At 45.1% G+C, this 11,540-nt stretch overlaps 1 protein-coding gene and 1 pseudogene across 1 annotated transcript in view; one reads left to right on the forward strand and one right to left on the reverse strand.

Annotated features, from left to right (window-relative positions):
- Positions 1-11,540, reverse strand: part of CSMD1 (CUB and Sushi multiple domains 1) — a 1,942,714-nt gene that overhangs the window by 511,890 nt on the left and 1,419,284 nt on the right. The window lies entirely within an intron of this gene.
- Positions 11,056-11,153, forward strand: LOC132006644 (U6 spliceosomal RNA; annotated as a pseudogene).

Genomic DNA, 11,540 nt, shown 5'->3' on the forward strand with positions numbered 1-11,540 from the left:
GGTTGGAAGAAACAACTCTTGGTGATGTTGATTTTCTCTATTGTTTTCTATCTCTATTTTATTTATCTTATTTATTTTATTTATCTTCTGTTTTATTTTTCTTCTGGCTTTACTCAGCATTAATAATGTCCTTCTCTTAGCTTTGGAATTAACTGGTTCTTTTTACCTAACTCCTTACCATGTAAAGATAGGTTGTTGATTTGAGATCCTCTTAAAGCCTTTGTTGGTGGCTACAAACCCTCTCTCAGCACCACTTTTGGTCTTCCCCATAAGCTCTGGTGTGTCAGGCTCTTATTTTCAGTTGTCTCAAGTTGGTTTCTACTTTCCTTTCTGATTTCTTTTTGACTCAATGGTTCTTTGAAGGGTATTATAAAATTTCACATATTAGTGAATTTTTGTTCTGCCATTGATTTCTAGTTTGATTTCATTATGATTAGAAAAGATCCTTTGCATGATTTCTAACATTTAAAATACCTTAAACATTGTTTGGTGGCCTAACACATGGTTTATCCTATAGAAGCTTCCATGTGTATGTCAGGAAAATAGTGTAGTTTGCTGCTGTTGTGTTATTGAAATAAACTTTGGAAAGAAAACAGAACTATAGAGGATACGCACTCCAGAAGATGGGGTTCTGTGAGGGTAGGGGAGCAGGGTACCTAGAGTCAACCTGACTTGTCCAATGGCAGAGTTCTATAATGAAATATTCCAGGGAGAAGTATAATTCTTTTTTTTTTGCATTTAGTATTTATTATATGCCAGCAGTATACAAGGATGATGGACACATGACAGATAATACATACATGACAGGTAGAAAGACAGGTGACAGGTGACCGAGAGACAGATGACTAGATGGATAGACGGATGAGAGGTTGACGACAGATGATAGAGAGACAGATGATTAGACAGATAGAGAAAGGCAGACCAATCGCACTTATCCAGCCCAGGAAGCAAGGTTTTACAGGTGATTCAAAAGGCTTGGGCAGTCATTCCCTTACCTTTAAGGACATAACTAAAGAACAATTTCATAGTGAATCTTAATACCTTTCTATTATATGCACTTTGCTGCCTTTTTTTTTTTTTAATGTGTGATTTCTTCACTTCACCTAACTTGAAGGCACCCCCGGGAATTTTTGGGTTCTTCTCCTCTCTGACAGCCTGTGTTGACCATGAACACTGTTCCTTTGTTGGTTGGATTCAGGCCTCAGCAGAGCACAGCACTACCCATGGACAAGGCTCTCTCGGTGCTCCCCCAGGCTTTAGCTTGAGTTCTCTGCCACAGTTTCTCTCTCTGAGGATGTGGTCTTTGATGCTGGTGTTGGCAGAACTCCCTGTGTCTTCTCCTCCTCTCAGTGTGGCCGAGGTCCGTGGGCATCACGGGGCAATCTCACCCCCGATTAGCTGCGTTATACGGGAGCTTTCTCCCTTCGTACCCCTGTGATCTACGGGACTCCACTGCAGCCACACGGAGAGGCATTCTCCTGCCTTGGAGACCTTGCTGCCAGCATGGGAGAGGGACACCTGGCTTGGCCTGAAGGCGCCCTCTTGTAGCTGAGAGGACTCCCCAGACAACAGCCAACAGGAATGTGACTGGGGCTTCAGTCCTACAACGACAAGGAGCCGAGCTCTGCAAACAACCTGAATGAGTCTCCAAGAGGCCACTAAGCTCCAGATGGGGTTGCAGCTTGGCCAACGTCTTCATTTCAGACTTACAAGATCCTGAGCAGAGACCCCAGCCTCGCCAGGCCAGCCTTCAGACGCAGAGAGAGCATGAGATGAGGAGGGAGGAGCTGTGAGCTGCTGAGTGTGTGGGGTGCGCTGCTGGGAGCTATGAGCTGCTGAGTGTGTGGGGTGCACTGCCGGGCAGTGACCCTGAATGCCGGCCCCACGCTAATCTGAGTGAGCGGTTCCTCTCTTCACCAGGACTTACAATGTGGACTCAGCATTTCCTGGAGCACAGGGTAACTTTCCTGGAGGTTTTCAGGACATCCGGGAAGACACCCGTACCCTCCTCCCCATCCCCCTGCCTACCCCTGTACTCCAAGCCCCCTTTACAGGACCCGTAAAGTAGTCTTTATTCCTCAAAGGCAGACCAGTTTCTCTCCCTTTGCTGCAATTTTACACAAATCCTGTACACACGAGTTTCAGCCTCTAACACAAACGGCATGAGGAAGTATTCCAAACAAACACAGAACTCATTCCAAGAATTTTTCTACTAGATTTTTTCCTAATGTAAAAATTCATAAAATAAAAGTAATAAAAATTCCAGTGTGAGCACCTAGTGCACGCCTTGTGCTGTGCTGGGGGTGGGGGTTGCATGTTCTCCGTGACTGCTACAACTGCACGGCAAGGTGGGCTCCTTATTGACAGCCTTCTTCAAGTTACAGAGAGGTGGGGGGGTGACCCCGGTGATCAGCGGCAGACGGTGACTGCCAGCAGGATTTGAACCCGGACCCGTCTGGCTACAAAGCCCAAGATCTAATCACCATGCACATTCCTGCATGAGAACAATTACACGTGTCTGGCCTCAGGGCAAATATCCGCTGGCAGAAGGACATCATCACCCGTCTCCGTGGCCTGCCCGTCACGGTCTCAGTCCAGCTAGCAAGAATGGGAGCTCACGGTGGGTCCCCTGCAACAGCCGGGCTGTAATCGAGTGCCGGAGCTTTAGCAAGGTCAGCACATATCTGAGTCCCCAAATCCTTTCTCACAAGGTGTTGGCGATGCTGGAAAAGTGACCAAGTCTCTCTACTTCCTACTTTTCCCATGCGGACAAGGGAATTCCTGGGGTTCATGCCTGTGGGATTCCTCTGAGGACCGACTGCGAGTTCTGGCACGAAGGGAACGTTCGTGAGTGCTACCTGGGACCATGCTCTCTACCACGGCACCAGCTTCTGGCTGTGGGGACCTGAGACGGCTCAGACACGCACACAGACAAGGCAGCTTTGCTTCTCACATCTAGAAGCATCAGTATAAATCCTAAACGAGTTGAGTTCATCAGTCTGTGCGTACGATGTGTATCTGCATTTATTTTATCCAATTTGCTTACGACATACTTGAAGGGGCAGCTTCTGGCCTCGTTCCACATAAACATGTGAGGGAGGTTCTGGAATCCCATCCCTCAGGAGTGTGCCAGAGGGAACTCGAAGAATGTGCACAGGGACAGAAGACACGGCCACCTGCACGCCACGGGACGTGGAGGGGAGTCTCTGGTATGGGACTGGGGGTTACCTCATCTCCCTGCGGGACAGCTACCAACAGGAGGAATGGCTTTGGCTTATAGTAGAAACTCAATAAATGGCGTTTGTCATCTTCATAACACCTAGTACGGAGAAGAGCTGTGAAGTGGAAGTGTGAACTGTCACCACCATCTAGTGGCAGTGGTCAGAAATGTAGTCGCTGAGGAATGAAAAAAAAAAAAAAAAAAGAAAAAGAAATAGTTTACCCTTAGAGTATGTTCCCTTCCCTGGTTACATGCAAGACAAGCCGTGACGCCTCAAGGTGCCCCGTATCTAACGGACCCACAGCCCGCTTCGGCAGCCAAAATGCTAGCAGCTACGTGCCCTCCACGGGGAGCTGGGAAAGGCACCTGAACGTTGCCTGTGTTCTGTAGTGCAGATGAGAAGTCCAGGTTGAGAAAAGAAATCTGACTTAGCAGGAGCCAGGATTGAGCCAGGATGAGAACCCTCCCATGCAGCAATTAGGGAACAATGAGTTGAATTCTTTCTTTCTTATATGGCTTGTGTTCCTACCACAGCTCTATGGTATTTTATTGTCCAGGGTGCTTGTCTTATACAACGCAACGTATCAGGCAATAATGCCATGTACTGTTCCCACCGCATTCCAGAAACTGACCAGGCATAATATATTAGCTAACTGCAGTGTAGAAAAAAATAAAATAAAATTAAATGATTTCCTCAGGAATTTAAGACAATGGTTCATAAATGTGTGGACAAACTCCTACGTATCAATCGTTCTTTGAAAAAACACTAATATTTACCCATGTGTTTTCCGAAGGCTGTGCTGGGACAATGACATCACGATGCCTGTTGCATTTGCTTTCATGACATTTATGGAGCAACTTTTTCACACACATTCAGGCTGATTTACAACATCACACACATTCAGGCTGATTTACAACACTTTATGTTTGCACAGATCATGTATCACCTCACACATTATCAAGAATCAAAACATTTTTAACTACCCAGTGGTAGCTGGAAATCGTAGGGCAGGAAATCAGAGACACTCAACCCGTTAAAGATGTCTCGTCCAGTAGCCCTTGGTCCAAACTTGGCCGGATAGCACAGAATCAATAAACGCTTTTTAATTAATTCAACAACCTCCTCTCCCATATTTCATCATTGATGTTCCTTTAACTTTTCCTGAATATACAAGAATGAGCATTTCTTCCATTAAAGCTGTTTATTTACTAAGGCTAATGATGTGGTCTGACATGTAGCATACCCTTGTGAGAGTAAAGTTTATGAGACACTGTGTTAAGTACTTTTCATACTTAGGAAGCAAAACTGGTGGCCACAGGCCTCCATCCTACCTGCACGGTTTACAAAGCAGAGAGTTTCAAGTTCTGAACCAACAGTTGGAAATGAGGATTATCCATGAAATTCTAGATTTACAACATTCCTTGAAATCTTAGCAGATGGGTTCAGCAGAGCCTGTGAACCATTCCCACGTGGCAACCGCCAACTGGAACCCAGTATAAGAGCCCACCTGGGATGGCACGTGTGGTCACCTTGCCTCTGGTCTCCAACACCCAGCACAGGTACACAGCCCCATCCTATGCTGTCAGCCTGGCCTCATCCCCTCTAGCAATACAGCAAAGCCTGCAACAATCCATCACGCCGGTACCCAGGCCTTCAGCAGCCCTGGGAGCTCTCTGACTACACTTTCCACAGCCACCAGCACTGGGAACCTTGTGGTCTTTCTCCCAGAATGCGACAGTGACCTCCACTGCTGCCTTGCCCACACCTGGTTCTGCACACAGTAGTCACAGAAGTCTCCTTAAGGTTCCAAACTAATCGAAGGACACCCCTTCCAGAAATGCCATAGCAGTTTCTTCTTTCAATTAGGATAAAACCCAAACACACACAGCCTGAAAGGCAGATGTCCGTTCTGCCATCACTGAGCGGCTTCTTAGAAACGTTACCCCAGCCTGTGGCTAACAATGTGTCTTTCCCTCCAACGTGCCCACCTCTTCTGCTTTAGGGCTTCCTGACATTCTCACCTGCAGTGACCCACCAGCCACCACCTGTTCATTAACCTTCCACTCTTTCTCCCAGGAGACCTCTCCCAGAAGACAGCACGGCTCCTTCCCTTTGCTTGATCCCTGGTTTTATCTTCTTCTTCTTTTTTTTTTTTTTTTAAAGATTTTTATTTATTTATTTGACAGATCAGAAGTAGTCAGAGAGGCAGGCAGAGAGAGAAGGAAGCAGGGTCCCCGCTGAGCAGAGAGCCCAATGCGGGGCTCAATCCCAGGATCCAGAGACCATGACCTGAGCCGAAGGCAGAGGCTTTAACCCACTGAGCCACCCAGGCACCCCCCCCCACCCCGGTTTTATCTTCTTGACAAAACGTGTATGTCTTCCCCGCTGGGTTAGCAGTTTTGATGACAGTGATATTTGTGTGTGTCCAAATCTCTATTTCAGTGCTGAAAGCAAGGCAGAGGTCGCAGCAAGAGGGCCACACGTAGGCATCGCGTGAGCGGCCCCTGCGCAGACGTTCACCATACACACACCAGGCCAAGGATGGCTCTGAGGTCATGTAACTTGCTCATGGACTGAATTCAAAAAGCTCTGCCGAACCCCAAATTCTCAAAACTGCTCCTTTCACTGTCCCTCACCATTGGGTGATCTTGTCACACACTTATAAAACAAATAAAGCATGGAATTGTGATGTAAAATTAAAGGTTGTACCATTCTGAGAAAAAGAGTCTCTGGCCCTTTCTTTATTACAAAAGAAAAGGGAAAGAAAATCCCTATAGAACATGATGGAAAACTCAAGTTGTGCCAAGCTGCCTTGAGAGCCCAGGGGACACTTTTCCCTAACCAAACCATGACGAAGTGGTCTCCTTTAGCCAGCCCCAAGCACGCCGTGGTAACAGTCCTGGTCTGTGCACTTTGTCGCTAGACCGAGACGCCGTCTCCTGAACCCCCTTCCCGGCACCGGACACAGAAGAGTGCCGTGTCCTAGTCCTCCCCGTCGCACACCGCACAGAGTTTCCTTCCACAGGGACTCTGCCCGGGTTTGACTCATCTGTGAACTTGTGTGCTGCAGACAGAGGTTCCCCACCTGGAAATGAAGCTGAATCGCAGGCAGCCCAATGCCAGCTTAGTCTTGAGAAAAATGTCTTGCCCCAATGTTTCAGGCTTATTAGACCTGAATTGTAACCAACACCTCCTGATCTAACTTACACACAAAGCAAGTCTCTCATTTGGCAACACAGTAGAGGGAGTTAATTAAAGTTGGTACTAACAGTTTTTGTTATAAATACCTAGGGCATTTGCCTCACATCAATGCTCTACACCAAACCTCCTTGAAAACAAAAGGTCTTATTTTTAGATACAACTTAACATCAATTTTTAAAGTTCAAATTTGTTCCTAATCATCTACTTCTGTATTTGTGCACGCATATTATTTATTTTACTTTATTCTACATCGTTTATAAGAAGATGAAGTGGACTTTTTTATTCCCTATGGAAATCCCTTTGGAGTTACCTTATTCTGAAGCACTTCAATCCTAAGGGCTCTGATTGACCTTAATGTCCATACTTAGCCCTGACTGGTCAACTAGTATCGGTCAGGTACTGTCCCGAGTTCTTCAGTATTATTTATTTCTCACTTGTGTTCAGCTTTATTGAGGTGTATTCGGCACACAAATTCTACCCATAATCCACGAACACAAGTCATGAGTTCGGCCCCCGCATACACTCATGTTGCTACGGCCGCGACGAGGTCACGGACGCTTCCATCACTTCCGCTATCCTTACGCTCACCTCCCCTTCTTTGCAAGAAAAACACGTAACATGAGATCCTCGTAATAAATTTGTAAGTTCCCAATATCTTGTCGTTAACTACGGGAACTGCGATACACCGCAGATCGCAGAGACATACTCATCTTTATACCCATTGGGCAAGAACTGTGCGTGGCCCCCTGCCCCCAGTCCATGATAATCACCATCAAATGGTCTTCTCTACTCTGACTATTTTAGGGGCCCCAATTAGGAGGCATCATGCATCATTCACAGTAGCCGAGATATGGAAAGGACCCAAAGTGCACAGGCCGATGAATGGCTCCTTTTCTAAAGAGGACACCGTCTGTCCATGCAACAAACTATTATCAGCCTGAAAAGAGAAGGAAATCCTGCCATTTGCAACAACACGGAGGGACCTGGAAGACGTCCTGTTTAGTATGTCAGCTGCTTCCGTTCCTCAGCAGTATGTTTCCCCGACCACGCTGAGGGTAAGTGTTGCATTCTGACTTCGTCCCACAAACACTTGTGAGCATCCGCTATCTTCCAAACAAGGCTCTCGGACTGGCTGTAAAACAGTGAATGAAACAGAGCCCCTGCCTCACTTGCCGTCTAGTGCTGTGTCAGAAGCAACAAACAAGTCAGTGACAGTCTGCATGTCCCACGGTGGCAGTAGCAGGGAGAAACACCCATCTGGGGTACTGGGGATTGAAGAGAGGACGGCGTCTGCCCCCAGACAAGGCTGCACACAGATCTACAGCACATGGCAGAGTGGCTGCACATACCTGAGAGATCATCCGACAGAGAAGGCAAAAACATGGAGACAGAGTGTGCTTGACATGTTTGAGAAACTACGAGGACACTGCAGAGGGCAATGTCGAGCGGGAGCAGCAGGACCCAGGGTGATGGGGAAGGTTTATGCAGAGCCTTGAAGAGCCATTCGGACTTCTGATTTTTTCCAGAGACAGGGGACAAGCTGCTGGAGGCTTCTGAGTGGAGAAGTGACGTACAGTAGCTTTAAAAAGAACCACTACAGTTTGTGTGGTGAGAATGGACTGCACAAGGGCAAGACCAGAAGTAAGAAGCTCAGTCAGGAGAGAACTGCAGTAATTCAGACAAGACATGACGGCTGCTGAGGCCTCTGTTGTGATTAAGAGTAGAGGTGGTGGAAAGTCGGATTCTGTCTAGGATGGGCAGACTATACAGAGAGAGGATATACATGGGTAGAGGTAAATGTGGAGTATGAGAGATAATGCAGAGTTAGAAATAACTATGAAGTGTTTTAGCTTAAGGAGCTAAAAGAGAAAAATTACCAAGAAGATGGTAGGGACAGGTTTTGGAGAGAATATCTAGGTCTATTTTGGACATGTTATGTTTGAAATGTCTACTGAACACGTAAATGGAGATGTCAAGTAGACAATCAGATGTATGCATGTGGAGTTCAGAGGAGGAACCTGACTAGAGACATTTTCAGAAAAGGTCAACCTTAGTATTTCAAGCTACAAGATAGAGTGAATATCAATGGGAAAAAGAGCAGACCCTGAGATGTCCAATATTCAAGGGTTAGGGACACTAAGTGGCATCGGTAAAGGCACTGAGGAGGCAAGAGTAGCCAGAGAGAACCAACAAGTGGTGTCCAAGTCAGCAGTGAAGGCAGTGTTCATAGAGGAAGCATGATTGGCTGTGTCAAGTGCAATGGACAGATCAAGGTGTACACCTGAGTGTGGACCAGCAAATCTCACTTTGGCCATGGACTGTGACCTGCCCAGACCTAGTTTGGTGCAGTGCGGAGGAAGGGCAGAAGCTTAATTCAACTGGGCTCAAAAAAGACCAGGGAAGGGCTGGATATAGGTAATGCAACCAATGATTAAAATAATTTTGTTTTGTTTTTCCCTAAAGAAAAAGAAACAATTTCAAGAAGGGGATGTCCATAAATGTACTAGTCCAAGATGTCCTAGTTTTTAAAATATAAATACGGATATCGTTCTGAATCAGTATCACTTTATATGTAATCTGGAGGTGTTTAAAATATCCGACTTCTCTCCTCCTTGTGTCAAGTCGACTCTTCCTTATTTATTAGTCCTTTTCCTCTCTCAGGGAGGTTTTTCAAGGTGGTCTAAAGTCAATTTCAATAAATAAATAAATAGTTAATTTCAATATATATTATTCTGTGAATACGACTTTGTCTAAGACCTTAAATTTTAACGAATCCTAGTAAACTACCTCTCACTTGTTACTTATACTAGATGATAGTGAACGGCCCCATTCCTAGCACATGGTAGCAGATGAAATACTGCATATGTGTATGTGTACATATTGCTAATATTTATGCATTTTTAATTTTTATTTATTTATTTAGTCATTTGAGAGGGAGAAAGTGGGGGTGGGGGCAGTGGTGAGAGACAGAGAGAGTCTTAATCAGACTTTGCTGAGTGCAGAGCCCAACCCAGGGCTCTATCTCATTACCTAAGCTGAAACCAAGAGTCACAGCTTAACCCACTGTGCCAGCCAAGCACCCCGTGTGCTTTTTTACTTTAATGAGGAAGCTGGTCTTAAGGATTTTCAAGTCCCCTTTGTCCTTAATAGTCTACATCTATTAAGTAAAATTATAGTGTCCCCCCTCCCGCCCCGATATTTAAGAATCCTTTCACAAAGAAAAACCTTTGAAACATAAATAACTATTTTTATCAGAAAAATATAGTCTCATGAATTAATAAATCAAAATTGATTAGCCTTACATCGAACAATGTAATTTTTTTAAATTTTATTTATTTATATGACAGACAGAGATCTCAAGTAGGCAGAGAGACAGGCAGAGAGAGAGAGGGAAGCAGGCTCCCTGCTGAGCAGAGAACCTGATACAGGGCCCGATTCCAGGACCCTGGGATCATAACTTGAGCTGAAGGCAGAGGTTTAACCCACTGAGCCACCCAAGTGTCCCTGAACGATGTAATATTTAAATCATTCTGGCAGTGGAGTCTACATAGCGACACCTGGGTGGCTCAGCTGGTTAAGCAGCTGCCTTCGGCTCAGGTCATGATCCCAGCGTCCTGGCATCGAGTCCCACATCGGGCTCCTTGCTCCGCAAGGAGCCTGATTCTCCCTCTGACTCTGCCTGCCTCTCTGCCTGTGCTCGCTCTTGCTCTCTCTCTCTCTGACAAATAAATAAATAAAATCTTTAAAAAAAAAAAGAGAGACTACATAGCTGCATTCCTTAATTAAAAAAAAATTCAACAATGGGGAGCTATTTTTTTTTAACATTTATTTATTTGAGAGAGAGAGAGAGACAGAGAGAGAGAGAGCACAAGCAGGGGAGAGGTAGAGGAAGAGGACTCCCAGCAGACTCCCCGCTGAGCTGGGAGCCCAATCAGGGCTTAATCCCAGAACCTGGAGAACATGACCTGAGCCAAATGCAGAAGCTTGACCATCTGAGCCACCCAGGTGCTCCTGGAGAGTTATTTATTTATTTTTTAAATTTATTTATTTATTTTCAGCATAACAGTATTCATTGTTTTTGCACCACACCCAGTGTTCCATGCAATCCGTGCCCTCTCCAATACCCACCACCTGGTACCCCGACCTCCCACCCCCCGCCACTTCAAACCCCTCAGATTGTTTTTCAGAGTCCATAGTCTGTCATGGTTCACCTCCCTTTCCAATTTCCCCCAACTCCCTTCTCCTCTCCATCTCCCCTTGTCCTCCATGCTATTTGTTATGCTCCACAAATAAGTGAAACCGTATGATAACTGAGGTTTTTTTTTTAATTGAAAGATTTATTTATTTATTTGAGGCAGAGAGGGCATATGTGCTCACGAGTGGGAGGAGGGACAGAGATTCTTCAAGGAGATTCTCTTCTGAGTGTGGAATCCTACACACAGGACTCAATCTCACGACCTATGAGATGATGATCTGAGCTGAAACCAGGAGTCAAACACTTAATCTATTAAGCCACCTAGGTACCCCAACAATGGAGAGTTCTATAGAATGATAGTGTGTGTGTGTGTGTGTGTGTGTGTGTGTGTACATGTGCTTATCAGCTCAATATGGTGTTCTTTTATACATTTGGTGCATGCTTTTACCATATTTACTAAAATTGGAAGAATCGAGAAGACTAGCATGTTCCCTGAACAGGATGACATGCATACCCATGAAATGTTCATATTTTTTTCATTACAAAATAAGAGGCTTGATAAGAAACTACCAACCATTAAAAATGAAACAAACAAACAAAAACTCCTGGAGTTGAAATGTACAATAACTGAACCAAAGAATTCGATAGTTTTGAAGTAGACCACCAGATAGAAGAAACAACCAGAAATTTGAATGACAGGACACTGGAAAGTACCCAATTAGAGGAACCAGAAGGAAAAAAAAAAAAGAAAAAGAAAAGAAAAATGAAAAAGAGTAAAGAAAGTCTATGGAAACTATGGGACACAATAAAAAGAAAAATCACATGGAAATTATAGGGAAAATACCTCGAATAGCTAAAGGGATATTGAAAAAGAAAGCCAACGTTGGTGGCATCACAATCCCGGACTTCAAGCTCTATTACAA

Source organism: Mustela nigripes, chromosome 18, assembly GCF_022355385.1.
Source record: "Mustela nigripes isolate SB6536 chromosome 18, MUSNIG.SB6536, whole genome shotgun sequence".
Taxonomy (NCBI): Eukaryota; Metazoa; Chordata; class Mammalia; order Carnivora; family Mustelidae; genus Mustela; species Mustela nigripes.